The sequence below is a fragment of the Amblyomma maculatum genome, chromosome 1 (genome assembly GCF_055883805.1).
Source record: "Amblyomma maculatum isolate TAMU_Amacu chromosome 1, ASM5588380v1, whole genome shotgun sequence".
NCBI lineage: Eukaryota > Metazoa > Arthropoda > Arachnida > Ixodida > Ixodidae > Amblyomma > Amblyomma maculatum.
In genome coordinates this window covers 11919648-11935308 of record NC_139344.1, presented here as the reverse complement: position 1 = coordinate 11935308, position 15661 = coordinate 11919648, and the positions used below count along the sequence as shown (strand labels likewise).

The 15661-nt window shown below is 45.2% G+C and overlaps 5 non-coding genes across 5 annotated transcripts; all 5 read right to left on the bottom strand.

Moving 5' to 3' along the window:
- Positions 1 to 4561: 4561 nt before the first annotated feature.
- On the bottom strand, positions 4562 to 4633 carry TRNAP-UGG (transfer RNA proline (anticodon UGG)). The gene has a single exon. It is a non-coding gene; the product is annotated as a tRNA-Pro (tRNA).
- A 997-nt stretch (positions 4634 to 5630) lies between these two features.
- TRNAP-UGG (transfer RNA proline (anticodon UGG)) lies at positions 5631 to 5702 on the bottom strand. The gene has a single exon. It is a non-coding gene; the product is annotated as a tRNA-Pro (tRNA).
- A 2776-nt stretch (positions 5703 to 8478) lies between these two features.
- Positions 8479 to 8550, bottom strand: TRNAP-UGG (transfer RNA proline (anticodon UGG)). The gene has a single exon. It is a non-coding gene; the product is annotated as a tRNA-Pro (tRNA).
- Positions 8551 to 9551: 1001 nt separating this feature from the next.
- On the bottom strand, positions 9552 to 9623 carry TRNAP-CGG (transfer RNA proline (anticodon CGG)). Its single transcript has one exon. It is a non-coding gene; the product is annotated as a tRNA-Pro (tRNA).
- A 999-nt stretch (positions 9624 to 10622) lies between these two features.
- TRNAP-UGG (transfer RNA proline (anticodon UGG)) lies at positions 10623 to 10694 on the bottom strand. The gene has a single exon. It is a non-coding gene; the product is annotated as a tRNA-Pro (tRNA).
- Positions 10695 to 15661: the final 4967 nt, after the last annotated feature.

The window sequence follows — 15661 nt, the reverse complement described above, 5'->3', positions numbered from 1 at the left end:
ACCATAAATATTGTTTTAACGTCTTTCTGTTTCAAATTTTGCTTATTAAGTGCAAAATATTGGTGTTTGTGCTGCTCAAAACTAAGCCAATAGGAGAAAGAGCCATCGCTTATATTAGATAAATCTCACACTGACATGCTGTTCCTCTCTCTTTTTGCAATTTAGAATCACAATATTTAATCTTAGGACTATATTTACGGTAGAGCAATGTTTATCTTTGCATTAGTTTTGGCCAAAAGTTGTAGTTCTGCACTCGGTAGCTCTCCGGCCCATGATGCTTTGAGCGCCCATGGTGGCTGAACTGGACGTCTTGAACCTCCATGTAAACTCCCATAGACGGCGGCACAGCTTTCCCTCTAGGTAAGGTAAGAAACTGGGCTCGGCAGAAGTGGGCTCGGCAGCAGCACATCGAGCACAATGCTCAAGAACCCGTTTTACTTCATTGCGCAGGTGCTAACCGTATTGCTGGCCACACAACCATCCTGCCTTGGTCAAGGTTCCTCCCGATTGCTTTTACATCCAGCGAGTGACGTTTGCTTTGAGAGCACAGCACGTGCCGATGTCTGCTTGATTAAGGACCCCAACGTGCCTATCATCACCGTTTCTGCGACTGCGCCATCACAGGGGACGTCACATCACGGGGACATCGACGCCTATATAAGAAGACTCCCATCGCCGACTGCAACCAGTGGGCTCGGCAGCAGCACATCGAGCACAATGCTCAAGAACCCGTTTTGCTTCATTGCGCAGGTTGGTAACTCCTTATCTGCCTGTTGTTATCGTAGCGACAACCGCTTTCTGTTGCTGCTGCCCTGCCCACTGTGTATAAGGAATGCTTTATCGTTCGTTTATTCTTTCCAAGAGGATCTTTTAAAATGTGGTGACATAGAATCAAATCCAGGCCCAGAAATGACGGAAAAGGAAATGCTTCAGCAGATACTCTTGGGCCAAAACACCCTGACGTCGTCTGTCAATGACATTTTGGCAAAACAGGGTTCTTTCGAAGAAAAGATAGATGGCTTGACAGATCGAATTAAGTCTTGAAAATGAGGTAGCAACTATAAATACTTTAAAAACGGAAGTAGAGGACCTGAAGTCAACTGTAAATAAACTAGAGGCCACCGTTTCATACCTGTTAAACAAAACTGACGACTTGGAAAACAGGAGCCGTAGGAACAACCTATTGATTTACGGATTAAAAGAAGAAAATGAAGAAACTGAAGCGGAGCTTACAAGCAGAATAACGGAGGAAATTTTTGACGAGAAGTTGGGACTTGCAATAAGCAGCATTGAAAGGTGCCACCGAATAGGTATGAAATCAAAAAAGAACCGCCCTGTCATCATTAAACTGAGCGACTACCGAGAGAAGGCTTCAATAATGAAGGCATGCCCGAAGTTGAAAGGCTCAGATTTTTCAGTTAGTGAAGACTTTTCGAAACGAATCCGTGACATCAGAAAAAAGTTATGGGAAAGCGCATCTCAGGAAAAGAGCAACGGTGCAAAAGTTAAGCTGGTTTTTGACAAGTTAAGCATCAATGGTGATATGTTCGGATGGGATAATGTAAGAAACGCTCGGTATAAAATCCCGAGGAATAAAAAATGACACCAGAAAGGGAACAATCCGGATTTCAAAATTCTTAACGTAAATTGTCGCAGCGTCGTCAATAAAGTTGGAGAACTCGAAGGTTTACTGTTCTCACATGATGCGGACGTTGCCATGCTTACGGAGACATGGTTGAGCAGTGAAGTATTTGACAGTGAATTTGTACCTAAGGACTATAAGGTTTTTCGTGGTGACCGTGACAGAAGAGGTGGAGGAGTGGCAATTTGTTTAAATCATCACTGCAACTTTTTAGAATGCCAGATGCTCCAGGAATTGAAGCCGTATTTTGTAAAACATACATCAACAAGGTCCGATTTGTTCTTGGTGTTTTCTATAGGCCTCCCAGTTCTTCTGTTACGGTCTTGGAAAACTTAAGAGCATATTTACAATGTCATGTCAAAACAGACGATAGACTAATACTGGCTGGGGATTTTAACTTACCTAATATTGATTGGCAATATTTTTCATCACGCTCTGCCGATAATGCTGATTCTACCATGCTCGACATTGTGTTCACATTTGACTTGTTGCAAGTAGTAAATAATTTTACGAGGGTGCAAGGAGCCATAAGATCCATTCTTGATCTATTTTTTGTTAGTGGTGCTATCCGTAATCTCATAACCTGTGATGTCACAAATGTGATATCTGATCACAAAGCTGTACTTCTGAGTTTGTCAAATGTGTACCCAGATCGCCAGAATAATGTGCATTTCTTTCCCAATTTTTCGCGTGCTGAGGATGAGTCTATTCTGGATATCCTTGATTTATGTTTTGATAGTTTTAGAAACAGTACTGCTAGCGTGAATGACCTATGGCTGTCGTTTAAAAATATTGTCTCCGACTGTATTGACCGTTTTGTTCCCAAAATTGCAAAAAAATCTGTTTACCGTAACCCATGGATCTCTCGGGAGACGTTGCGCTTACAGCGAAGACTTAAAAGGTTAAAAAAAAATCAAATAGAAACTTATCATTAAAACCAATCGTGGAAGAAATTTCCGAACAACTTAAGCAGAAAATAATTTGCGACAAAGAAAAATATTACGGAACGTTTCTGCCTTCGTTCATTAGAACGTCTCCTGAGAAGTTCTGGCGCCAAATCACGCCAAAGTCTTCCTCCACGAATGAATTTATTGTAGACGGCAAATGTGTACGTGATGAGGCGGTGATTTGTTCTGCGTTCAACAAATTCTTCCAATCGGTATTCACACAAGACAATGGTTGTGTCCCCAACTTTTCGGTATCGCTCCCTGCCATAACTGATGTTGTCATTTCAGAGACCGGTGTTTTTAATTTGCTCCTGGATCTTGACGTGAAAAAATCTTCAGGCCCCGATAAGATACCAAACGCATTTTTGAAACGGTATGCAGAGTGGTGCGCGAAATACTTGTCAATTGTATACACTAGATCTTTACGTGATGGTTCTTTACCGGATGACTGGCGGACAGCCGAGATTAAACCTTTGCACAAAATCGGCAAAAAAGCACACATTGAGAATTATCGGCCTATATCCCTGACGTCCACATCATGTAAAATTTTAGAACACATAATTCATAAACATATATTAGGTTTCTTGGAAGAGCACAAAGTACTTACAAATGTTCAACATGGTTTCAGGCGTGGGTTTTCTACAATTACACAATTAGTTGAGACAGTACACGATTTCGCTCAATCGATTAATCGGGGAAAACAAACCGATGCCATATTCATGGATTTTCGCAAAGCATTTGACAAGGTGTCGCATAACAAACTAATTCATAAACTAAGCTATTATATAAAAAACGACCAGATACTTACATGGATCACAGCCTACCTTTCAAACAGAAGTCGATTTGTCACCCTAAACAAAACTTCTTCCAACAGTGCCCAGGTTGTGTCCGGTGTCCCCCAGGGATCCGTTTTGGGACCACTTTTATTTTTGCTATTTATTAATAATATTGTGTCTGGCCTTTGTGTCCGCGTGAAGCTTTACGCAGATGATTGTATATTGTACAAAGAGGTTTCTTCAGTTGATGACCAGGTGTGTTTGAATAATGATCTAGAAAAGGTGATTGCGTAGTGCAACGATTGGCAGATGTGTATTAATTGTGAGAAAACCGTTTTCATGAGAATTACGCACAAGAAAAGTCCTCTTCATTTTGTGTACGTTCTAACAACACATCATTATTGGAGGTAACAGAATATAAATATTTGGGCTTATGGATTACTAACAACCTTTCATGGACAAAACACATAGATGCGGTTGTAGCTAATTCACTGCGCAAACTTTTTTTCTTGAGGCGCTCACTGAAGTCATCTCCGCCCAGTGTCCGCCTATTAGCTTACAACTCCCTCATCCGTCCACTGTTAGAATATGCCGTAATTATATGGGACCCTTTCACCTTAACTAACATTCATAAACTTGAGCGCATACAGCATAAGGTCGTTAGGTTTGTATTTAATTCATATGGCCGTGCGTCTGTCAGCGAGCTTGTAAAGCGTAGTGGATTACCTTCTGTGACTGAGCGCAATCGTATCTGCCGATTAAAGTTTCTTTTCCAGCTCGTAAAAGGTCATTATAATATTAACACTTCCAATTATATTACTTACTCTTCAGGTTATAATACGAGACAAAGGCATGCACTAACAATAACCCCTGTGAACGCGCGAAATAACTGTTTTAAATATTCTTTCTTTCCGAGGACAATTACGGAATGGAATAAACTTAATAGCGAGACTGTAACTCAAAGTTCCTTACTAATGTTTGAAAAGTGCCTGCAAATTTTATGAATTTGAGTGCGTTTATATGCTTGTATTCCTTTTTGTTTTTCCCACCCTGCTATGATCTGTACCAGATCGCAGTACCTATAAATAAATAAATAAATAAAACTCTATGGGTTCGAGGGTAGCCAAACCCGCAACGGTAGGCATAGCGTATGGAAGATATAAACATTTACGGAAAAAAGAAAGCGTCATAAAAGTGGGCCCGTCCGGGATTTGAACCCGGGACCTCTCGCACCCAAAGCGAGAATCATACCCCTAGACCAAGGGGCCGGACGGAGGCGCTGTTGTTTTCCGCACTTAACCGCCCAATAGAGAGAGATTAACGATCTGAAGTGAATTCTGTGCACCGCGCAGCGTGCAGTTTTACGCGTTTATATTTTAGGTAACTAATTGGTGACATAATGCTGTTGACTAATGTGTAGGAGGAAAAAAATGTTTTTTGAGACATACTATTAAACGTAGAAAATTTTCTAAGCCAGAGATACTGAGGCCATCTAGTGCGGCAGCTGGTTCGAGCATAGAGTTCCTTACACTAGAGGGAAAGCTGAGGGCGCTGCACTTCAGCCACCATGGGCGCGCTAAGAATCATGGGCCGGTGTGTTATTTGTTGCGGGACAGTCGGTTTTTCTCGGGTACGTGGAGTGGCGTTACTGCGATGTTTCTTTTTCGTCATCATCATCATCTGAAGGTGCGTACATAGTCCGCGAAAGCCATAGTAGCGAAGGCGCAAAAGCAGGCTTTGCCAATAAATGTTTTCTGTTTCCCGAAATGCCACTAAAAACTTTCTTAAGTGATTGCACAACCATAAATATTGTTTTAACGTTTTTCTGTTTCAAATTTTGCCTATTAAGTGCGAAATATTGGTGTTTGTGCTGCTCAAAACTAAGCCAATAGGAGAAAGAGCCATCGCTTATATTAGATAAATCTCACACTGACATGCTGTTCCTCTCTCTTTTTGCAATTTAGAGTCACAATATTCAATCTTAGGACATTATTTACAGTAGAACAATGTTTATCTTTGCATTAGTTTTGGCCAAAAGTTGTAGTTCTGCACTCGGTAACTCTCCGGCTCATGATGCTTTGAGCGCCCATGGCGGCTGAACTGGCCGTCTGGAACCTCCATGTAAACTCCCATAGACGGCGGCACAGCTTTCCCTCTAGGTAAGGTAAGAAACTCTATGGGTTCGAGGGTAGCCAAACCCGCAACGTTAGGCATAGCGTATGGAAGATATAAAGCTTTACGGAAAAAAGAAAGCGGCATAAAAGAGGGCCCGTCCGGGATTTGAGCCCGGGACCTCTCGCACCCAAAGCGAGAATCATACCCCTAGACCAACGGGCCAGACGGAGGCGCTGTTGTTTTCCGCACTTAACCGCCCAATAGAAAGAGATTAACGATCTTAAGTGAATACTGTGCACCGCGCAGCGTGCAGTTCTACGCGTTTATATTTTAGGTAACTAATTGGTGACATAATGCTGTTGACTAATGTGTAGGAGGAAAAAAATCGTTTTTGAAACATACTATTAAACGTAGAAAATTTTCTAAGCCAGAGATACTGAGGCCATCTAGTGCGGCAGCTGGTTTGAGCCTAGAGTTCCTTACACTAACTAGAGGGAAAGCTGAGGGCGCTGCACTTCAGCCACCATGGGCGCGCTAAGAATCATGGGCCGGTGTGCTACTTGTTGCGGGACAGTCGGTTTTTCTCGGGTACGTGGAGTGGCGTTACTGCGATGTTTCTTTTTCGTCATCATCATCATCTGAAGGTGCGTACATAGACCGCGAAAGCCATAGAGCGAAGGCGCAAACGCAGACGTCGCCAATAAATGTTTTCTGTTTCCCGAAATGCCACTAAAAACATCCTTAAGTGATGGCACAAACATAAATATTGTTATAACGTTTTTCTGTTTCAAATTTTGCCTATTAAGTGCGAAATATTGGTGTTTGTGCTGCTCAAAACTAAGCCAATAGGAGAAAGAGCCATCGCTTATATTAGAGAAATCTCACACTGACATGCTTTTCGTCTCTCTTTTTGCAATTTAGAGTCACAATATTCAATCTCAGGACCATATTTACGGTAGAACAATGTTTATCTTTGCATTAGTTTTGGCCAAATGTTGTAGTTCTGCACTCGGTAGCTCTCCGGCCCATGATGCTTTGAGCGCCCATGGTGGCTGAACTGGCCGTCTGGAACCTCCGTGTAAACTTCCATAGACGGCGGCACAGCTTTCCCTCTAGGTAAGGTAAGAAACTCTATGGGTTCGAGGGTAGCCAAACCCGCAACGTTAGACATAGCATATGGAAGATATAAACCTTTACAGAAAAAAGTAAGCGGCATAAAAGAGGGCCCGTCCGGGATTTGAACCCGGGACCTCTCGCACCCAAAGCGAGAATCATACCCCTAGACCAAGTGGCCGTACGGAGGCGCTGTTGTTTTCTGCACTTAACCGCCCAATAGAGAGAGATTAACGATCTGAAGTGAATTCTGTGCACCGCGCAGCGTGCAGTTCTACGCGTTTATATTTTAGGTAACTAAGTGGTGACATAATGCTGTTGACTAATGTGTAGGAGGAAAAAAAATCGTTTTTGAGACATACTATTAAACGTAGAAAATTTCCTAAGCCAGCGATACTGAGGCCATCTAGTGCGGCAGCTGGTTCGAGCATAGAGTTCCTTACACTAACTAGAGGGAAAGTTGAGGGCGCTGCACTTCCGCCACCATGGGCGCGCTAAGAATCATGGGCCGGTGTGCTACTTGTTGCGGGACAGTCGGTTTTTCTCTGGTACGTGGAGCGGCTTACTGCGATGTTTCTTTTTCGTCATCATCATCATCTGAAGGTGCGTACATAGACCGCGAAAGCCATAGTAGCGAAGGCGCAAACGCAGACGTCGCCAATAAATGTTTTCTGTTTCCCGAAATGCCACTAAAAACTTCCTTAAGTGATTGCACAACCATAAATATTGTTATAACATTTTTCTGTTTCAAATTTTGCCTATTAAGTGCGAAATATTGGTGTTTGTGCTGCTCAAAACTAAGCCAATAGGAGAAAGAGCCATCGCTTATATTAGATAAATCTCACACTGACATGCTGTTCCTCTCTCTTTTTGCAATTTAGAGTCACAATATTCAATCTTAGGACATTATTTACAGTAGAACAATGTTTATCTTTGCATTAGTTTTGGCCAAAAGTTGTAGTTCTGCACTCGGTAGCTCTCCGGCCCATGATGCTTTGAGCGCCCATGGCGGCTGAACTGGCCGTCTGGAACCTCCATGTAAACTCCCATAGACGGCGGCACAGCTTTCCCTCTAGGTAAGAGTAAGAAACTCTATGATATGAACCATACACTTCGTAGGTCAAGAAATACATAGAGTTCCTTACACTAACTAGAGGGAAAGCTGAGGGCGCTGCACTTCAGCAACCATGGGCGCGCTGAGAATAGTGGGCCGGTGTGCTACTTGTTTCGGGACAGTCGGTTTTTCTCGGGTACGTGGAGTGGCGTTACTGCGATGTTTCTTTTTCGTCATCATCATCATCTGAAGGTGCGTACATAGACCGCGAAAGCCATAGTAGCGAAGGCGCAAACGCAGACGTCGCCAATAAATGTGTTCTGTTTCCCGAAATGCCACTAAAAACTTCCTTAAGTGATTGCACAACCATAAATATTGTTTTAACGTCTTTCCGTTTCAAATTTTGCTTATTAAGTGCAAAATATTGGTGTTTGTGCTGCTCAAAACTAAGCCAATAGGAGAAAGAGCCATCGCTTATATTAGATGAATCTCACACTGACATGCTGTTCCTCTCTCTTTTTGCAATTTAGAGTCACAATATTTAATCTTAGGACTATATTTACGGTAGAGCAATGTTTATCTTTGCATTAGTTTTGGCCAAAAGTTGTAGTTCTGCACTCGGTAGCTCTCCGGCCCATGATGCTTTGAGCGCCCATGGCGGCTGAACTGGCCGTCTGGATCCTCCATGTAAACTCCCATAGACGGCGGCACAGCTTTCCCTCTAGGTAAGGTAAGAAACTCTATGGGTTCGAGGGTAGCCAAACCCGCAACGTTAGGCATAGCGTATGGAAGATATAAACCTTAACGGAAAAAAGAAAGCGGCATAAAAGAGGGCCCGTCCGGGATTTGAACCCGGGACCTCTCGCACCCATAGCGAGAATCATACCCCTAGACCAACGGGCCAGACGGAGGCGCTGTTGTTTTCCGCACTTAACCGCCCAATAGAAAGAGATTAACGATGTTAAGTGAATACTGTGCACTGCGCAGCGTGCAGTTCTACGCGTTTATATTTTAGGTAACTAATTGGTGACATAATGCTGTTGACTAATGTGTAGGAGGAAAAAAATCGTTTTTGAGACATACTATTAAACGTAGAAAATTTTCTAAGCCAGAGATACTGAGGCCATCTAGTGCGGCAGCTGGTTCGAGCCTAGAGTTCCTTACACTAACTAGACGGAAAGCTGAGGGCGCTGCACTTCAGCCACCATGGGCGCGCTAAGAATCATGGGCCGGTGTGCTACTTGTTGCGGGACAGTCGGTTTTTCTCGGGTACGTGGAGTGGTGTTACTGCGATGTTTCTTTTTCGTCATCATCATCATCTGAAGGTGCGTACATAGACCGCGAAAGCCATAGTAGCGAAGGCGCAAACGCAGACGTCGCCAATAAATGTTTTCTGTTTCCCGAAATGCCACTAAAAACATCTTTGAGTGATTGCACAACCATAAATACTGTTATAACGTTTTTCTGTTTCCAATTTTGCCTTTTAAGTGCGAAATATTGGTGTTTGTGCTGCTCAAAACTAAGCCAATAGGAGAAAGAGCCATCGCTTATATTAGATAAATCTCACGCTGAGATGCTGTTCCTCTCTCTTTTTGCAATTTAGAGTCACAATATTTAATCTTAGGACTATATTTACGGTAGAACAATGTTTATCTTTGCATTAGTTTTGGCCAAAAGTTGCAGTTCTGCACTCGGTAGCTCTCCGGCTCGTGATGCTTTGAGCGCCCATGGTGTCTGAACTGGCCGTCTGGAACCTCCGTGTAAACTCCCATAGACGGCGGCACAGCTTTCCCTCTAGGTAAGGTAAGAAACTCTATGGGTTCGAGGGTAGCCAAACCCGCAACGTTAGGCATAGCATATGGAAGATATAAACCTTTACGGAAAAAAGAAAGCGGCATAAAAGAGGGTCCGTCTGGGATTTGAACCCGGGACCTCTCGCACCCGAAGCGAGAATCATACCCCTAGACCAACGGGCCGTACGGAGGCGCTGTTGTTTTCTGCACTTAACCGCCCAATAGAGAGAGATTAACGATCTGAAGTGAATTCTGTGCACCGCGCAGCGTGCAGTTCTACGCGTTTATATTTTAGGTAACTAACTGGTGACATAATGCTGTTGACTAATGTGTAGGAGGAAAAAAAATCGTTTTTGAGGCATACTATTAAACGTAGAAAATTTCCTAAGCCAGAGATACTGAGGCCATCTAGTGCGGCAGCTGGTTCGAGCATAGAGTTCCTTACACTAACTAGAGGGAAAGTTGAGGGCGCTGCACTTCCGCCACCATGGGCGCACTAAGAATCATGGGCCGGTGTGCTACTTGTTGCGGGACAGTCTGTTTTCCTCGGGTACGTGGAGTGGCGTTACTGCGATGGTTCTTTTTCGTCATCATCATCATCTGAAGTGCGTACAATGACCGCGAAAGCCATAGTAGCGAAGGCGCAAAAGCAGACGTCGCCAATAAATGTTTTCGGTTTCCCAAAATGCCACTAAAACTTCCTAAGTGATTGCACAACCATAAATATTGTTATAACGCTTTTCTGTTTCAAATTTTGCCTATTAAGTGCGAAATTTTGGTGTTTGTGCTGCTCAAAACTAAGCCAATAGGAGAAAGAGCCATCGCTTATATTAGATAAATCTCACACTGACATGCTCTTCCTCTCTCTTTTTGCAATTTAGAGTCACAATATTCAATTATAGGACATTATTTACGGTAGAACAATGTTTATCTTTGCATTAGTTTTGGCCAAAAGTTGTAGTTCTGCACTTTGTAGCTCTCCGGCCCATGACGCTTTGAGCGCCCATGGTGGCTGAACTGGCCGTCTGGAACCTCCATGTAAACTCCCATAGACGGCGGCACAGCTTTCCCTCTAGGTAAGGTAAGAAACTCTATGGGTTCGAGGGTAGCCAAACCCGCAACGTTAGGCATAGCGTATGGAAGATATAAACCTTTGCGGAAAAAAGAAAGTGGCATAAAAGAGGGCCCGTCCAGGATTTGAACCCGGGACCTCTCGCACCCAAAGCGAGAATCATACCCCTAGACCAACGGGCTTTTTTTCTTTCTTTATTGCCTGGCTTTGACACAAATACACCGCATTGGAACTCAAAACATCATGAACAAAGGAATAATATATGTACACTAAGGTAGTTAGCGTTACCTAACACCCACTGAGGGGCAGGCATTGTCATGTTAAAATTCCTTGAGCACCGTCAAAGGTTCCAGCTTTGACAGCCACTCAGGAGCACATGGTTGCAATTTAAGCACGTCGAGCCATCGCTGCACACTTTCACGGAAATACATGCGGGCTGGCCGTGCATCTGGATCGCAGTGATAACCAGCCATTCGTGCGCGCCATATACTGTGGAGGCACATTAACATAACCTGGTCTAACGGCATATCATCGTGGTTATCCAATGGCAAATACCTAATGCCATGGGAATCAAGTGGCAACTGTTTTTTATTGTCCTTAGCAGAACATCCCACAAATATACCCCCTCCCAGCAATGCAAAAACACGTGATCTATTGTCTCTGGCTGTTTGCAGATGAGACATTGGGCCCCCCACGGTAGGAACATACCCTTTTCCTCCATAAATGATTTTACACTCAAAGTACCGGTATGTAGCGTAAAGAAAAACGTTTTAGCTCCCGGAGCAACTTGCATTTTCTTTACGCGTTTTAATACATTACTTCCTGTGCCTCCATAGTATAATGCTCGGTACAAGGGCACCGGGAAGACCACTTCACAAACATCCTTGTATAATGTTCTCCTGTTAACATTACTTAGATACTCTTTCGAAAACCGTGCGCTTAAGAATTTTGCGCTCAAAACAATTTCCCTAAAGAATCCAAAAAGAGAACCCGACATACTTTGAGTATAAACTACGAAATCAGGCAAAGCTCGACCAAGTCTTTGTTGACACACTGTGCGCAGGAATGGATCGCTGGCATCCCTAAAGAACATAAACCTGTTGACAATCTGTCGCACAAACAAATGACCCAGACCAAGCCCCCTTGCTTCACCTGCCGGAACAAATTTGTCCGACTGCACCTCTCCCAACTCGAGGCCCAAACAAACACCACAAAAACTCGATGCAATTTTTGCACATTTACACGGGAGCAATGCAACACTTGCATAACATACCATAACTTACTAATTAAAAACAAGTTGCAAACTGCGGCTCTTGCAAATATTGATAATTGAGCGCTTTTCCATTTCTCCGCTTTTTCACGGGTTTCTTTGACCTGCTCTAGCCAGTATGGCTCGCTTTCCTTGTAAAATTTCAAGGGCACACCCAAGTACTTTGCAGGCGTTGTAACCCACGATACATTAGCGAAAGTGTCGGGGGTCAGCTGCCATTCTCCGTGCCAAAATCCCAGGCACTTACCCCAGTTAACTTTACTCCCTGTGACTTTGCTAAAATGTTTTACCACATCCACTGTCCTCTTTATACTCTCTTTATTCACACAAAATACCGCAACGTCATCTGTGTAAGCCAGCAATTTGACTTCTGACTCCTGCAGTCGAAAACCATCAATGTCATTGTTTTTTAGGATGCTTAAACACAAACTTTCAATATAAATGCCGAACAAAAGAGGGCTGAGGGGGCAACCTTGGCGCACTGAACGTCGTACGTTGATGGGGGCCCCCAGTGACTTATTGACAATTAATCTCGTAGTGCAGTTACGGTACGCCAAAGCCACTCCCTCTCGAATAACAGAGCCGACATTAACATAGTCTATTATACTGAACAGAATAGTATGCGCCACACAATCAAAAGCTTTCTCCAAGTCCAACTGCAGTAACGCAACACATGCATGAGTTGCATCGCAGCATTCGAGCACACTTCTCGCTTTGTGAATGTTCTGAAAGATAGATCATCCTTTGATACCGCACGTTTGGTGAGGGCCCACTAGTTCGCATATAACCGTTTGTAGTCTGCCAGCAAGCACCTTCATATAAATCTTGTAATCAACGTTTGTCAGAGCAATGGGCCTGTAAGACGACAACTGCCTAAGCTTATCTGGTTGGTCAGTTTTCGGAATAAGTACTGCGTGCGACGATCCGAAAGACGCAGGCAGTGCCTTCAGTTCATACGCTTCATTAAATAAGGCACACAACAAAGGAGATAGCTGTTCCTTGAACGCTTTATAAAAAGCCGCACTCAGGCCATCAGGCCCGGGTGATTTCCCTGGGTTTAAATTTTCTATTGCCTGCTGCACTTCTTTTTCGCTTATTGGCCGCTCCAGTCTTTCTTTTTGTTCCTCGTCAATTTTTGGCATCACGTCAAGAAAGGATTCTTTAAAACGGTCCAAATAAACCTCTCGGGACGAAAATAGATCTTCATAATACTCCCGGAAAGCTTTCGCGATTCCTTCGTTATCGGTTTCTGTGCGTCGTGCCCAATCTACCTCTGCCACGTGATTTCGCCTTGCATTTGCTTTTTCTATTCCCAACGATCTTTTTGTCGGCGTCTCATCCATGGCCAATTTTTCCGCTCTTGCACGCACTAACGCTCCTTGGTATCTGTCTTCTTCTATCAAGTTAATCTGTTCTTTTATTTTTCGAATATCCTCTATCCATCTGCCGGGTGCCTTACATTCCTGTTCGTGTAGTTTTGCAAGCAAAGCCTTAGGCTGGGTTTCTGTAATTTTCTTCTCGTACACCAGGCAACTTGATCTGTCAATGGCTTTAATTTTAATCTGTTCCTTGCACAACTCCCACTGTTTCCAGATTTCGAGCAAAGTCCCTGGCCTCACTTTAATCAATTCATTCAATACCACGCGTCTAAAGGCATCATCATTAAGCAATTTATTGTTAAATTTCCATAACTCCCAGCTAAATGCATTGCTTCGTTTTTTGGTGCCGAATAAGCATTGCACCAAACAGTGATCCGTGAATGTCATAGGCACAACTCGGTATTCATTGCATGAAGGAATCAAATCCAGCGACGCGTAAATTCTGTCCAGACGCGCGTGGCTAGAACCTTGGAAGTGCGTGTACTGAACGGCACGCGGTCCTTCCAAGCAATCAGCCACATCCTCCATGTTCCATTCGCTTGTTAACTGGCATAACATTTCCGTGCTCTTGTCTCTGAATCCGCGTGTGCTGGTTTTGTCTCGAGCATTCAGTACACAGTTAAAATCGCCCAGCAATACTACCTGCCTTTCCGTACTTAACTGCTGCATAACATTCTCGAAAAACACTGTTCTTTTCTCCACACAGTTAGGAGCGTACACACAAACAATGCGCCACTCAACACCGCTGTATACACAATCAGCCACTACACACCGTCCAGAAGAGCATGAGGAGTAGCCCTTTACAACCAGACCAGGCAGCTTTTTGACAAACAATACACACCCGGCCGATGTCCCAACTGCGTGGCTAACAATGGCGTAAAATCTAGCCGTGAACGCTCCCGGTCTCTTCCTCCCCGTCAACCTTAGTTTCTTGCACGGCAAGCACGTCAATATCGTGGTCAATTAAGAGTCGATGCATCTGGCTCTGCTTCTTTTTGCCTGCCAATCCCCTGACATTTAACGTGGCTACTCTTAAGGTGGTTTCAGGCGCCATTTTCATCAAGGGTGAAGAGACCGAAAGCATGGTGCTTACCTTTCCCGTCTAGCGCGTTGCTAGACGCCGTCGTTGGATCCATCCCCGTCCGGTGCGAGCGGCTGACCCGGCAGCGGGGGCACTTTATCCGCTACCCGTCTCTCTGATGAAATGTTTGGCCGCGGACGTAGCGTGGACCGCCGGGATTGCCCCGTTTTTGCTGGTGGCTCGTCGACGCTGGGGGCTGACGCCTGGTTACCTTCGGGTTCGGACTGTGTGTGGGATCGCTTGGCTGGGGCTGGGACGCCTGGCTTACGAACACCGCTGGTGTCCGAGTGCTCCTCCCCATTATCCTGTTCCATGCCGTTTGAAGGCTCAAGTGACGGGGCTTCCTCATTGCTAGGGAGCTGAGGTGCAGAGTCCGCTCTCCCCACATCCCTCGCAGCATTGCCGCTTTCTGCCGAGTCCACCGACGAATCCGTCTCCCGTGTCTGCGTTCGCACCTCTCCGGCACCCTTCGCCGCCTCCTCCGCCTCGACCACGTCCATGGTGAGCTCCGCCGACCGTTCCGCAGTTCCATGTCCCGCTGCCGAAGCGTACGAAAGCACACAGGCAGCCTCGTCATGACCGTAGCGTCTACACTTTGGACAACGCTGCACCTTACATTCTCGTCGAACGTGACCGGTACCACGGCAGCGCAGGCACTGCATCGCTCGCCCAGGCACCACGACAAGGGCCAGCTCTCCGGCCACTCGCAGCTGGTGAGGTAAGTCATCGACCTTAATGCCGGGTTTCAATTTCAGGAGCACAGTCCTCGTGGTGGACCCCTTCTCCCTGACGCCTTGAACTCTCCACCTCTCCCGGGTCACCTCGGTCACCTTCCCAAAAGCCGCAAAAGCCGTCCGGATGTCGTCGTCTGCCACACCGTACAACATCCAGTGAAGTCGCAGCTTCACCTGTTGGTCCTCGGGATCGATAATGAGGCAACGGCGTCCCTTAACTTCGAGCTCCTTGAAAGCCGCCAGTTTCTTCGTTGCTTCTGTGCTGCTTAACGTGACCGCCCAAACATGGTTGATCTGATACGCCCCCAACGCCACAACGTCGGGGAGCGCACCAGCGTTGGCAAGGGCGTCGCGGAAATCCTCGACCCTGTATGGCCTGACTCGCACATCGCCGTGCAAAAAAAGCGTGTTAAAAACAACGCGTCCGGTGGGCAAAGTTGGCAGAATAATCTGATATTCGCTATCATCCATGTCCTCAAGCCTGTTTCCGCGGCTGGAAATGGCCGCTATCGCCGCTCCGCTGGAGCACATGATTCTGCCACCGTTCACTACGGTATCCGGAAGTAGAATGCCTAGACCAACGGGCCGACGGAGGCGCTGTTGTTTTCCGCACTTAACCGCCCAATAGAGAGAGATTAACGATCTGAAGTGAATTCTGTGCACCGCGCAGCGTGCAGTTCTACGC